At 41.6% G+C, this 14,766-nt stretch overlaps 1 protein-coding gene across 1 annotated transcript in view; it reads left to right on the plus strand.

The window, feature by feature from the left end:
* The first annotated feature begins 8,697 nt into the window (after nucleotides 1–8,697).
* The window catches only part of cpvl (carboxypeptidase vitellogenic like), a 93,921-nt gene continuing 87,852 nt past the window's right edge, over nucleotides 8,698–14,766 (plus strand). Inside the window, exon 1 of the mRNA XM_078239746.1 lies at nucleotides 8,698–8,756. The gene's annotated coding sequence lies outside the window, so the exon portion shown is untranslated. The remainder of the gene's footprint in view (nucleotides 8,757–14,766) is intronic.

The raw sequence follows: 14,766 nt of genomic DNA on the forward strand, positions 1-14,766 counted from the left end.
GCTGCTCGAGTTTAAGAGAGGGCATCAGTTGGAGCACTGCACTCCAAAAGGGCAGGGCCGCGCTTAAATCAGTGTTGCACCTGATTGACCTCATGATCTGCCTGCTCTACATACTTCCAACAGACATTAGTTGTGCGCGTGCTAACACCCTCATCAAGATAGAATAAGCATCATTCGTGAAAAGTGTGCATACAGTGGTCACCAATTTGGCCCTCGAATGCCAACTGCAGTCAAATAGTGGATGCTGCTGAACACAATTTCACACCCAGATGTCGGAACAGTGCTCCTAAATGTTATGTAATTAAAAGAAATTAAGTTTAGGTAAGATAGCTTCACACTGCTCATACGATTTTCATAGAATCAAGAAGTCCCAGAATGTTATAGAATAGAAGGAGGATATTTGGCCTGTCATGCTTGTTCTGATCCTTTTAAAGAGCTGTCCAATTTAATTCCACAATCCAGCTTTCCCTAATAATCCTGCAAATTAGACCCCTTCAAATACATGTCCAGCTTTTGAAATTCCGATGAAATTTGCTTTCAGACAGACACAGCAAGAAGTCTCATAACACCAGTTAAAGTGATCAGGTGAAGGGGCAGCACCCCGAAAACTCATGCTACAAATAAACCTGTTGGACTTTAACCTGGTATTGTGAGACTTCTCACTGTGCCTACCCCAGTCCAATGACGACATCTCCACATCATGGCTTTCAGATCTAGATTCTAGATCTTACTAACCAATAAACACAGGAAGGACTATGTTGGAGAGTGTATTGAAAAGGATTAATTCAATGTCGAGTCAGCTACAGAAAGAAAAATAATGGGAGAGTCAGAAAGATTGGATTAAGGGAAAGTGATAAAAAAAAACAATGGATAAATGTAAATTAAAAATTCAACTTTTAAAAAATTTGCCTGAAAAATTCAAAACCTTAAGAAATGACATTCCAGATTTGTAATAGTTAATTTTTGGGGCCAGGGGTGTTGACTGATAGTCATCAACATTTATCATATCGTTAAAAGGGTATGTATGTTTGTAACTACTGGCTCTAAATATATATATGGTAGGTTCTGTTTATATTTACTGCTCAAATACTGCAACTTTGCAACATTCAATGCATGGGGTGGAAGCAATTTGATGCTGTTCTTGTGAACCTAAGAATGCAGTTGCACACTGCAGACAGCAAAATTTGGACATTTGCATTCTCCTGCACATCTGTTGCTCACCTGAATTTGCTAGACCATTTAGGCAAAAATAGCAATGAGTGTCATTAGCCTCACAAGTTATTTTGACAGTAAATTCTGGCCTAATAATTCAAGAAATTTAATGACGCAGAGCTCCAGTATCAGTGTTATTAAGCCAGAGAATTTGAATTGAAGCATGTACAGACCTCCTCTGCAACCCATAACAGAGTCAGATTGCCCTTTATGACATGATGTGAAATCCATATACACAACTGACTTAGTATTCCAGTGTTTGTAGCTCTGATTACCTTACAGCTACTTTTAATGCTAATAGTTCTACTTCAGTCTATAAATCTAATGTAAAAATAAGGAACCAGGATTTATTATAACAGGTGAATGAGACCTGTGTTTATAGGCCAGGGCAAGCAACAGTGAAGTATTGTGAAATGAACAGCATAGAGACTGAACCAGGAGTGTAAGTTAGAACAGCAACTTCAATGTCAAATAACGTATTGAATAAAGGGAGGGAAAGAAAGACTGGATTAAACAAGAGAGAGAAAAGAGAGGCAAAAAAAGTCCAGATCGCACTCTATATCTTCGACAATTAAACAATAAAGAAATAAGATTCTGAAATTTTCAGAACTAGAGAGGCAGTAAATAAGACTTGTCACACTGTTAACAAGGATACTTGGACTGGAATGGACAAACCCTAACTTTCAGTAATGAATTTAATTTGTATCTGCTATGTAATACGCAAACATCATGTCGTTCAATATATTTGATTGGTAATTAAGACAGTGAGATGTGATTTTTGCAAACCTACATCCTGGACAGTGACTTCTGGATTTTGGCGTTTAACCACATCTCTGTCTTTGCCTGAATTTGCTATGCAAATTGTGGCAAATAATGGTGGCAAACACCATTAATCTCACCATTATTGTGACAGAAGATTCCAACCCATTAAGAAAAAGAATGGAGGCCTATTTCAAACATTATCAGGGAAGGAGTTGTGGCCAGTACCTTTCCCCTTTAACCACATTATCCTAGATTAAGGACCAGATACTAATGCTGTCAGCCCTCTGTAGCATACTGCCTCCATCTAGTGGTCACTGTGCAGTGATTCCAATTTCCTCCAGTCTGATACCACATTTGCTGATATTCAAATTTCAATTGAAAGCACACAGGACCATGTTTTATCGAGTTTGCAATAAATTCTTTAGTTTCTGCACTCTACTTTCATCTATAGGTAGCGCTAAAATATCTAGGAATAATCTATCTTGCACAGATTATAAATGGTGGTTACCTATGCTGAAGGTTTATTAATTCACAATACTTTGCTGATACCGAATATACATTGAGATATGAATTGTTTGCTCATGTATAATCTATAATTAATAACCTATTCACTTGTGCTGCTTAGCATTTATCTTGGCTTAAAATGAGGTATATCTCAAATCTCTGTAATTAAGGGGGAGAATGTTCCCACAGTTTAGGCATTTTAAAGCTAAAAGTAATTTTTGTAGTGGGATAATCTGGCAGAAGCCATATCTGTACAGTTTTTCTGCACTTTTTGGTCCTTCCTGGGGCCTGTCTTCTACATTTCTGACAATGAAAGCCACTACAGTATTCGGGGCAATTTTAACTAAGAATTATGTGGTGTTGCTACTGCTAGCACTAAGTGGAACAGGTATAATGGCATTATTTCTGATTTGGAAGAGTCTGAAAAGCCTCACTAATGATTTCTGTAGCAGGGAAATACTTTTTGGAGTGCTATGTTCGCCATTCAGACCTGAATTTACTCCTCACTATTTCTGTTTTTAAAGTTTAGTTTATTAGTCACAAGTAGGCTTACATTAACACTGCAATGAAGCTATTGTGAAAATCCCCTAGTCACCACACTCTGGCACCTATTCGTGTACACTGAATTTAGCATGGTCAATGCACCTAACCAGCACGTCTTTCAGACTGTAGGAGTAAACCGGAGCATCCGGAGGAAACCCATGCAGACATGGGGAGAATGTGCAGACTTTGCACAGACAGTGACTCAAGCCAGGAATCGAACCCAGGTCCCTGGTGCTGTGAGGCAGCAGTGCCAATCACTGTGTCACAATGCCTCACCTTCTAACAAGGTGAGACCAGAGACAGAACTTAGCCTTGCTTACCTACTGTAAGAGCATAAAAGGAACAGGTATAATATTTGCTACCATTATCATGGAGAAAGACATGGGAACAGGAGGAGGTCATTTAACATCTTGAGCCTGTTCCTCAATGCATTTTCAGCGATATAACTCCATATTTCACCTTTGCACCATATCACGTAAAACCTTTGAGTAACAAAAAAACATCAGTCTCAGATTTAAAATTTACAACTTATGTAGCATCGACTGTCATTGATGAAAGAGAATTCCAACCTCCTACCATTCATTGCTTGGAGAAATGTTTCCAACTTTCACTCCAAAGACGTCTGGCTTGAATTTTTATACTATGCTCCTATTCTCGGTCCTAGACCACCAAACCGGGAGAAATTGTTTCCGCCTAGTTTATCTGTTCCCCTTAGTATTTTGAGGACTTCATTCAAGTCTGCCCTTTAATGTTCTAAATTCCAGAGAATACAACCTTAGTTTGTACAATCTCTCCTTGTAATGTAACCTTTGGAGAAGGTATCATACTGGTCAATCTATGCTGCACTACCTCCAAGGCCCAAGGTGTGGTGCCCAGAATGGTTCACAATACTCCAGCTGTGATCTAACCAGGGATTTGTAAAGCTACAGCATAACTTACATTACCATGTATCCAGTCCTCTAAATATAAAGGCCAGCATTTCATTAGCCTTTTTGATTATTTTTGTACCTATTCACAACATTTGAATGATCTATGGATCCACATATCTCTTTGGACGTTCAGTCTTGCTAGCTTTTCACCATTTAGAAAGTGTCTTGTTATATCCTTTTTAGGTCCAACTATCCCATTTATCTATGCTGAAATTAATTTGCCACAGTTTAGCCCATTTAGTTAAGGGATAGAGGCATGAGATGCATTAAAGAAGAGGCAGGCAGCATGTGAGTAACCCTTGTTAGCCCTTTAATTGATAGGGAGTGCACTGCCAATATTCATGTGCACCCACCAACCAAAATATCACGAAACAGAGCAATGAACATTGGGAAGCCCTCACAATATCATCACCCCCATTTTGCACTGCGCCGGGACTGCTGCACACCCGCATTGCAAACATAAAATTCTAGCCATGGTCAATGATGGGTAAATGCTGCATTGAGATGACTGAATGGCTCCATCACAGTGCCATTCCAGCAGGGTGGTATTGCACATTTACACTGCCTCAGAGTGACCAGCACAGATGTGCCATGAAAAGGAGGGACACTATGTATATCTATGCTTACAGAAGAAACACATTCATAATTCTAGGGAGCATCAGACTAGGGAAGGTGGACTGTCTTTCATTGTTGTGGTGACATTGATGAAGGAGGGGCAGACCATGGAGATTAGATGGGTCACAGTGAGCAAGCCTGTCATTGGTGGCAAGGCAGGTTTAGAAGCTATGGAGAGTGAATAAAATAATGATTGCATCCATCATTTCCTTGACTATGTGTGAATGGTGGCACCTCTGTGGGCCTTTAATGGCACTGGAAACTCCTGATCAAGGGGGGTGCCAGGGGTTGGTTGAAGGAGCAGTTGTTTCAGTTAAGTTCATGTCTCTCTAGCTGGTAGAGTGCTGAAGAAGAAGAGATGAAGGCTCCAGCTACAGTAGAAAACTCAGAAGATGCAACGCCTTCTCAAGACAGTCCATCACTTGATTCCTGCACATCTTCCACCAGCACAGATATACTCACATTGATGGGCTTTGTTGCACATTTAGAACAGGTGACACAATCTGGTAAGAAGGAGGTAACAGAAACTATTTCCTTTTGGAGGAGTGAGGAAAGGCTCTTCTTCATGCAGATGGCGAGTCTCTGGTATCGTCAGCAAACCTGCAGATGGTTCATCAGCAATGCCAAACGCGTGAAAATCTGTCAAAGTTTCTGGAGACTACAGGAGGAGCAAAGCCATGAGTGGCCTCATTTCTCTGGCCTGTCAGTATTTTCCACTGAGAGTGGTGACCCAGAGTCAGTTCAGGGGTGAGCACAGACCTACATAGGATTCTATGAAGGAATAGATGGGCGAAGTCAGCCAGCCATGCAACTCCCTGTTGCCAAGAGCTGAATCAATCCAGGCAACCATGGGAGTGCATCCGTGTCCTGAAGTGGCTGAGGAAAGGCAGGTTGAGGCCAATGGGGCCTCCATTCAAAGCCATTCAATAGTTGAAGACAGATCCTTGGTCCCTTTGAAAGTGACACTAATTCTGGATGCCGGTCTGATAACTGAGGCAGCCGCTGCACAGATGCACGGGGTCCCAAATGTGCTGGGCCCCAGTAGAGCTCAGGCACTCAGAGGAAGTAAGCAATGGTTATCTAATTTACCAGAGTAAGAATGGCAGCAGCTCACTTCCACATCAACTCCATGCAGAGCAGAAGTTACCACAAGCGAATCCATAAATGCATAATACTAGTTTTGCTAAATGTAGAAACTGTTCATGTTTTATGAGAGATGAAAGTCTTGACACTCAATATATATTCAGTACTAAGATGAGGAAAAATGTCTTCACTCAAAGGATAGTGAACGTGTGGAATTCTCTACCACAGAAGCCTGTGGAGGCCAAGTTACAATGTATCCAAGAAAGAGATAGATAATATTTTAGATTTTAATGGCATCGAGGGGTAGGGGAGAAAACAGGAATATGGCATTGAGTTAGAGGATCAATCATGGCCATATTGAATGGCGGAACAGTCTCAAAGGGCCGAATGGCCTACTCCTGCTCCTAATATCCATAAAGGTGAGCACCTCATTGAGGGCTTGTGGGAACAGAAGGCCTTGGCATATGGATACAGAGATGATGAGGGTTTCTGATGAAAGATCAGCAAGGCTGCTTCTGGGAGGGAACTTCTTTGTTTCATGCCACTTGCACTTGTATTCATGAGAAGCATCTGCTGTTAATAGAGTTGTGAATCTCTCTGCCCTGTGAACACCACAGCACCATCTGTACTGGTTGGAACCTTTTGAGTTGAATCATTGGGGGGTGAAGCGATCTTATCGGCTCATCACGCTGGTCAATCAGCATGGTGAGCCGGTAAATCGTGAAGAGAGGCGAAAGCCAGATTTGCGCCCGGTTTCTCGCCTCTTGCGATGATACCGGCCCTGAATTGCCAGCGTGATCAGCCTCTCACCCAGTAAGGGCACAAGGCCGATTTTAATAATTAAATTTAAATTTTAAAATATTCAATGACCCCATTTCCAAACCCTTCTGAGGCAAAGAATTCCAAAGTCGCACAACCATCTGAGAGAAAATGTTTCTCCTCATCTCGATGCTAAAGGGTGACCCCTAATTTTTCAACAATGACCCCTAGCTCTGGACTCATCCAGAGGAAACATCCTTTCCATTCCACCTCGTCAAGACCGTTCATCATCTTATATACTTCAATCAAGTACATAAACTCGAGCAGAAACAAGCCCAATCTGTCCAATCTTTCCTCATAGACAACCTGCTTATTCCAGATATTAATCTAATAAACCTTTGAACCATCTCCAATGGATTTACATCCTTCATTAAATAAAAAACTGCACACTGTATTCAAGATGGGGTCTCACCAATGACCAATATAATTGAATCATAATATCCTTATTATTATGTTCAACTTCTCTCATAACAAATAATAGGATTCCATTAACCTTCTTAATTACATGCTGCATCTGCATACTAACTTTTTGTGACTCATGGTCGAGAACGCCTAGATCCCTCTGTGGCCTGTGACAAGCGGTGTTCCACAAGGATCAGTGCTGGGGCCTCTGTTGTTTTTAATATTTACAAATGATTTGGAGGAAAATGTAGTAGTCTGATTAGTAAATTTGCATTTGATATAAAAATTGGGGGGGTAGTGGATAGTGAGGAGGATTATCAGAGGAAACAGCAAGATATAAATTGGCTGGAGCCCTGAGCCGAAAGATGGCAGATGGAATTTAACCCGGACAAATGTGAGGTGATGCAATTTGGAAGGTCTACTGCAGAAGGAAAGTATACAGTAAATGGTGGAACCTTTAGAAATATTAGCATCCAGAGGGAACTTGGTGTGCAGATCCACTATTCCCTGAAGGTGGTAACTCAGGTGGAAAAGGTGGTCAAGAAGGTGTATGGCATGCTGGTCTTCATCGGTCGGGGCATTGAGTATAGGAATTGGAAAATCATGTTGCAGCTGTATAAGACTTTGGTTAGGCTGCATTTGGAGTATTGTGTACAATTCTGGTCACCACACTACAGGAAGGATGTTGAGGCATTGGAAAGGGTGCAGAAGAGATTTACCAGGATGTTTGCTGGTTTGGAGGATATGGACTATGAAGAAAGATTGAACAAACTTGAATTGTTTTCATTGGAACTTTGGAGGATGAGACTTGATAGATGTTTACAAGATTATGACAGGGTTGGATAGGGTGGATAGTCAAAATCTTTTTCCCAAGGTCGAAGGGTCAATTACTCAGGGGCATAGGTTGAGAGTGAGAGGGGGAAAGTTTAAAAGAGATATGGTGGTGGAGCTAACATGGATTCCTCAACTGACACTAATTGATAGTATTACACAGCACTGGAGGAGGCCATTTGGCCCATTGTGTCAATGCTGGAATAATCTGGTCATTTATTTCATCTGTTTTTTTGGAAGCTTCCACATACAAATCAGTTGCTGTGTTCACTACGTTTGCAACAGTGACTAGACTTCAAACATTCTTCAGGCGGCACAGTGGTTAGCACTGCTGCCTCAGCATCAGAGGCTCAGGTTCAATTCTGGCCTTGGGTGACTGTCAGTGTGGAGTTTACATGTTCTCCCCTTGCCTGCGTGGGTTTCCTCCACAGTCCTAAAATGTGCAGTTTAAGTGGATTGGCTGTGTTAAATTGCCCCTTAGTGTCTAAAAAATGCACAGGTTGGATGGATTAGCCATTGTAAACGTTTGGGGTTGCAGAGAAAGAATGGGGGGGAAAAAGGGCTTGGGTTAGAGAGTCGGTGCAGACTTGGTGGGCTGAATGGTCTCTTTGTGCACTGTAGGGATTCTATACACATGATGTTCTCTGGTTCTTCCTCTCTGCAACTAACGACACCACCCCCCTTTTACACATTTGCTCACTTCAAAAACCATTGTTCAGTCAGCCTAATTTCTGCGGTTTGTAGATCCAGAATATTTATATTACTGCCAAGTGACTCAGGTTTTTCTGTCAAAGGCGCTATATCAATGCAAATGTTTTTTGCTGTTAATCTGCTCTGTAGTATCAGAAAAGGGCACTGCAGAGATTGTGGAGGTTAGTTGTGTTAAAATAGCCAAAGAGTAAGCTGACCCCTGCTGGATAACCTGCTGTCTCAGTCGCTGCTGCCCCGCTCCTGGTTTCGCTTCCCTGCCTTGTGCAATCTCCCCGGCCCGGGACACAGGAAGAAGCGGCGAACTGAAGAGGAAGCTCAGAGGAAGAGGCCGCAGCTGAAAGCCGGGTGAGTTTGCTGCTATCCGGGGGGGGACCCTGTCTCTGCCAGAGGTGGGGGTGTCTGGCATCGAGAGCTCAGCCTCACCCAGTGAAGGACTGATTTGAATGTGATTTAAAGGGGCAGGATGCGGCTTTTAATTATCAAGGGCTAATAACTCAAGATTCCCAATTCCTGCCTGTTTCATGTTTCTCTGTTCCAGATAGCAATACTGTCCTGGCTGCACCATCTCAAGCTGTTCTACCCTTTTGAAACCAGACCCGGAAAATTGTACGGTTATGTGGGTGGGAGCTGATATATGGACCCGGAAAATTGTACGATTATGTGCAATTATGTGCTGATACATGCACTCATTGACCGCTAGGTTTCTTTCCCCCCTGTCCACTCGACGATTGGATTGGAGTCAGCCTATTGTGCTCTTTTAAATTGCTGTGCAAAGGATCTCTTCCTGGAGAACGGGAAATGATTGTCTATTATAGACCTCAGGTGTGCCTTCAGTAGTGGAACGGGGCCATGTGTTGGGAATGCATTAGAACGCGTGCTTGTGCTTAAAATTTAAATACTGCTGGGGGAAAAGACAAGAGTTGCATTTATTTAGCAGCTTTCATAACCACTGGACACCCCAAAGCATTTCACAGGCAATAACGTTTCGAATTATAGTTACAGTTGCAATGAAGGAGAAGTGCAGCCAATTTGCCTGTAACAAACTCTCACAAATGGCAATATGGTAATGACAGTAAGAAGTTTAACAACACCAGGTTAAAGTCCAACAGGTTTATTTGGTAGCAAAAGCCACACAAGCTTTCGAAGCTCTAAGCCCCTTCTTCAGGTGAGTGGGAATTCTGTTCACAAACAGAGTTTATAAAGACACAGACTCAATTTACATGAATAATGGTTGGAATGCAAATACTTACAACTAATCAAGTCTCTAAGAAACAAAACAATGGGAGTGGAGAGAGCATCAAGACAGGCTAAAAAGATGTGTATTGTCTCCAGACAAGACAGCCAGTGAAACTCTGCAGGTCCACGCAACTGTGGGCGTTACAAATAGTATGACATGAACCCAATATCCCGGTTGAGGCCGTCCGCGTGTGTGCGGAACTTGGCTATCAGTTTCTGCTCAGCGACTCTGCGCTGTCGTGTGTCGCGAGCAGAAACAGACAAGACAGCCAGTGAAACTCCAACGCCGGCATCTCCACATCATCAATATGGTAATGATCAGATAACTTGTTTTTGTGGTGTTGATTGAGGGATAATTATTGACCAGGACACTAAGGTAATTTCCCTGTTCCTCTTTGAAATAATTCCTTCATAAAAGTAAGTGTCACGAGGCCAATTTGTTGCCCATCCTTAATTAATGTCATAGGATCTCTTATGTTTGTTGTACAGGGCAGCTGGGACCTTAATTTGAACATGTCATTGGAAGCTGGCATTCCGGACACGATGTGGAGATGCCGGCGTTGGACTGGGGTAAACACAGTAATAAGTCTCACAACACCAGTCCAACAGGTTTATTTGGTAGCACTAGCCAATTGAGTTTGTGTCTTTATATGCCCTGTTTGTGATCAGAACTCCCACTTACCTGATGAAGGAGCAGCACTCCGAAAGTTAGTGGCTTGTGCTACCAAATAAACCTGTTGGACTTTAACCTGGTGCTGTGAGACTTGTTACTATGTTTACTCCGGACACTGCAGCATAATGTCAACGTGGATTCTTCTGCATTCAAGCCCTGGAGCTTACTGAGCCCCATGCCTAGGGTTAAATTTTAAAAGCAGTTTGGCTACAATGAAGGCCAGTAATAATGCTACTTGAACTAAAACCTAGCATTACAATGGTAATCTGTGAAAGTACAGTACTATGTTTCTAAACTATTTTCTTTTTGAAGGTGGTTTCTCATTCTGGTGAATGTTTCTGAGTGCCCCCAATTCCTGTATATTTTGTTCAAGTTTTATTAAGATTACTAAATCTGGTTGAATCTAATGCTGGATGTTTCATTATGTGGGCTGTGATCATATGAACCTGATCATGTGATGCTTGATCACATCATTTCATCATGTGACATTTGCTCACTGTTGCAAATGTTGCTGCACTTACCAACAGTAAATTTCCCAGTCCCACCAATTGCAAAATAAAATCATTTTTTTGCTTTCATAGAATCATAGAAACCCTACAGTGCAGAAGGAGGCCATTCGGCCCATCGAGTCTGCACCGACCACAATCCCACCCAGGCCCTACCCCCACATATTTACCCGCTAATCCCTCTAACCTACACATCTCAGGGGCAATTTTAACCTGGCCAATCAACCTAACCCGCACATCTTTGGACTGTGGGAGGAAACCGGAGCACCCGGAGGAAACGCACGCAAACACGAGGAGAATGTGCAAACTCCACACAGACATTGACCCGAGCCGGGAATCGAACCCAAGACCCTAGAGCTGTGAAGCAGCAGTGCTAACCACTGTGCTACCGTGCCGCTTTGTAGAATAGAAAGCAATCAGTGAAACAAATTGCAACATAATTGATAAAGGAAGGACACAAAAGAGATTTAACCATAAGTATAAAAGCAAATTACTGCAGATGCTGGAATCTGAAACCAAAAGAGAAAATGCTGGAAAATCTCAGGTCTGGCAGCATCTGTAAGGAGAGAAAAGAGCTGACGTTTCGAGCCCAGATAACCTAACTCAGGAGCTCTTAGGTCATCTTAGGAGATGACCCTTTGACAAAGACCCTTTGACAAAGGGTCATCTAGATTTGAAATGTCAGTTCTTTTCTCTCCTTACAGATGCTGCCAGACCTGCTGAGATTTTCCAGCATTTTCCCTTTTAGTTTAGCCATAAGTAATTTTACAATAAAAATTATTTCTGATGTTCGTACCCTGTCAATTGCAATGGAAAATACCAAATAAATTCAGCTGAAAATTCAGGGGTGACACGGTGGCACAGTAGTGAGCACTGCTCCAGGGACCTGGGTTCGATTCCTGGCTTGGGTCATTGTGTGGAGTTTGCACGTTCTCCCCGTGTCTCCGTGGGTTTCCTCCGGGTACTCTGGTTTCCTTCCACAGTCCAAAGATGTTCGGGTTAGGTGGATTGGCCATGCCAAATTGCCCCTTAGTGTCAGAGAGACTAGCTAGGGTAAATGCATGAGGTTATGGGGTAGGGCCTGAGTGGGATTGTGGTAAGTGCAGACTCGATGGGCCGAATGGCCTCCTTCTGCACTGTAGGATTCCATGATTCTGTAAAAACATAATTGACATAAAATTGTACAAAATCTTTAGTTAGTACTTATGAATTTTACAAGACAAAGCAGCTTTGATTTGTCACATTGCTTGCTCAACATGCAAAATTAGATGAGCAAAAATTTCCTCCAACTAAATATTGGAAAGGCCAAAGCAAATATGCACAATCCCAGCCATAATTTCCATTGCCTAGCCATTGACTTCATCCCAGGCCATTGCAACCTGTGTCGTAGTTGATCCTGAACTAAGCTTCCAACCTACATCTCTCCATCACCAAGATTGCTTACTTCCATCTCGATAATATCAACTGTCTCCACTGATCTGCTTCGAAAGCCCAAATCCATTCTTTTGTTACGACTACTCTTTATTATTCCAATCCATTCCTTGTCATACTCTTACATTGCATCCTCTGGAAAAATGTGCTTATCCAAGACTCTGCTGTCTAACTCACATAAGTCCCATTCACCCATCACCCGAGACCATGTGGCAACACCGCGATTTTAAAATTGTTCTTGTTTTCATATCACTCCATGGCTATGCTTCTCTCTTTCTCTGTACCTGCTCCAGCTATACAACCCCTCCTGAAAGGTCTCTGTGCTCTTCCAATTCTCATTTTTTGCATATTACCAAATTTAATCACTTCCATTAGTGGCTGTACTTCTACAGCTTCAAGCTCTAGAAGTGGCTCCTTAAACCTTTACACTTAGCTATTTTTTCTCCTTTAAGCTGCTCCTTAAAATCTATCTGTTTGACTAAGTTTTTGGTCAACTTTGTTAATATCTGCTTACATGGCTTTGTGTGAAATTTCATTTGATAATGCACTTATGAAGTGCATTAGGAGTAGTTTACTATTTTAAAGGCACTACAATAATGGAAGTTGCTATTGAGCTATAGATTGCTTCATTAACATGCTGTATATAATTATGCAGAGCAAGAATTCTGATATTTAATAACATTTAATCCCTATTTATGCCAAGTGGCATAAATCATGGCTTTGAATTTCAATCCTGTGACAACTGTGGTTCAGTTGGTAACATTTTGGTCTCTGTGTCGCAAGTTTTCAGTTTCAAGTTCCACTCCACTCCAGGGATTGAGAACAAAAATCAAGGCTGAAGCTCCAATGCAGTACTAAAGGAGTGCTGCACTGTTTGAGGTGCCATCTTTTGGATGAGATTTTAAAGCGAGGTACTATTTGCCTGCTCAGGTGGATGTAAATTATCCCTACTTTGAAGAAGAGTATGGCAGTTATTTATCCCACTGTCCTGGCTATTTACCCCTCAAACAAAATCGCAAAAACAGAGCATCTGGAAATTATTACATTGATGTCAGTGAGAGTTTGTTGTGCACAGATTGGTTGCTGCATTTCCTACATTATAACATTGGTTGTAAAGCACTTTAGGAATCCAGTGTCCATGAAAGGCACTATATTAAATGGAAGTCTTTCTTTTCTTCTATTCATGTACTCAAATACAAAATATAAACAAAATTAAAGTTCTCTTCAAGTTGATTTTTTTTCTTAAAATTTTCCCAGACTGTTAAGTTTTTGAGTTCATTAATAAGGATGCCTTAATTAGGGCATTGCTTCCTGTTTTGTCTTTCAGCAATACTCAGGATCATATCAATTACAACAAACTTTTACATGTTATTCTAATTTATAGATCGTAGTTCCCCTTTTCTTGTTCACTCTGTACTATGTGGTATCCTTCCACCCCCACCATATCTTCATTAGAAATGGAACAAGGGTCTATGGAATGCTGCTTGGTTACCAATCATGCCAGCCAGGGACTGTGTTGTGAATCATGTTTTTTCCTGGGTTGACCAGGGGACCAGTCACCCATTCTGGGATCTCCTGGGCAATCCTGGAGGGTTGGCAATCTCAAGTCTTCCAAACATCAGAGTGTTAGACCCACTCCTTTAAATTACAGACTTTTCATAAAATTAAGTATGAATTAAAGCACTTGAGATTCAAGATATGCAGTAGGCCTTGCTGAATAAAAGAGGAATAACCATGCGGTTACCACAGGTTGTGATGACTGAATATATACATTTGAAAAGTTGACATTTTGGCCAGAATTCTCTGGTCTCGTTTGCCCTGCCAGTGAGAGTGGAGGATTTGGCGCTCAGCTAAATCTCCATTCACAGCAGATGGACTGGAGAATCCCATCAAGGTCGGTGAATTCCAGCCTTTGTGATCCGAACAGCACATTTTTCTATTTAAATACCTGTTGGTATTCCCTGAGAGCTGTATGTGTCACAGGACTGTGCTTCCATTTCACAGTAAAAGTATCAGGATTGATGCTTGGCACGACAGTTAAAACCTGGCAATGCAAAGTACCCACATGTCTACTTGTTAATATTGAGTGTTAAGACTAAAATGGGAGGAAAGGACATTACTGGCATTGTCAGTTTAGTACAAAGGAATGGCTTATTGAGATTGCCACTTGTTTAAAACTTGGTTTGTATTGGAGTTATTAGAACAGTGTAATCTTTTATGTTGTTCGTTTAGCTGTGTAAAACTGATGGTTGCAGAATTACAATACCATCTCTTGAACATTATTGTGTATTCTAATCTGAAGCTTCAGATCTAATTATTGTATTATTTTGAGGAACCTTTTGTGGTTTTAAGTGGCTAGAATAGTGCAACTGAACATTGCAACATTGAACTCTCCTCCGGTGGTGACATCCCTGGTGTTCTTATTTATAGTATTGTTTTGTTGCGTGGTAGCAGTTTTAAAAAGGGGCAGAATTTTATGCTCCTCCCAAAGCGGGTTCTGAGGCGAAGA

This window comes from Mustelus asterias, chromosome 2 (genome assembly GCF_964213995.1).
Source record: "Mustelus asterias chromosome 2, sMusAst1.hap1.1, whole genome shotgun sequence".
Classification (NCBI taxonomy): Eukaryota; Metazoa; Chordata; class Chondrichthyes; order Carcharhiniformes; family Triakidae; genus Mustelus; species Mustelus asterias.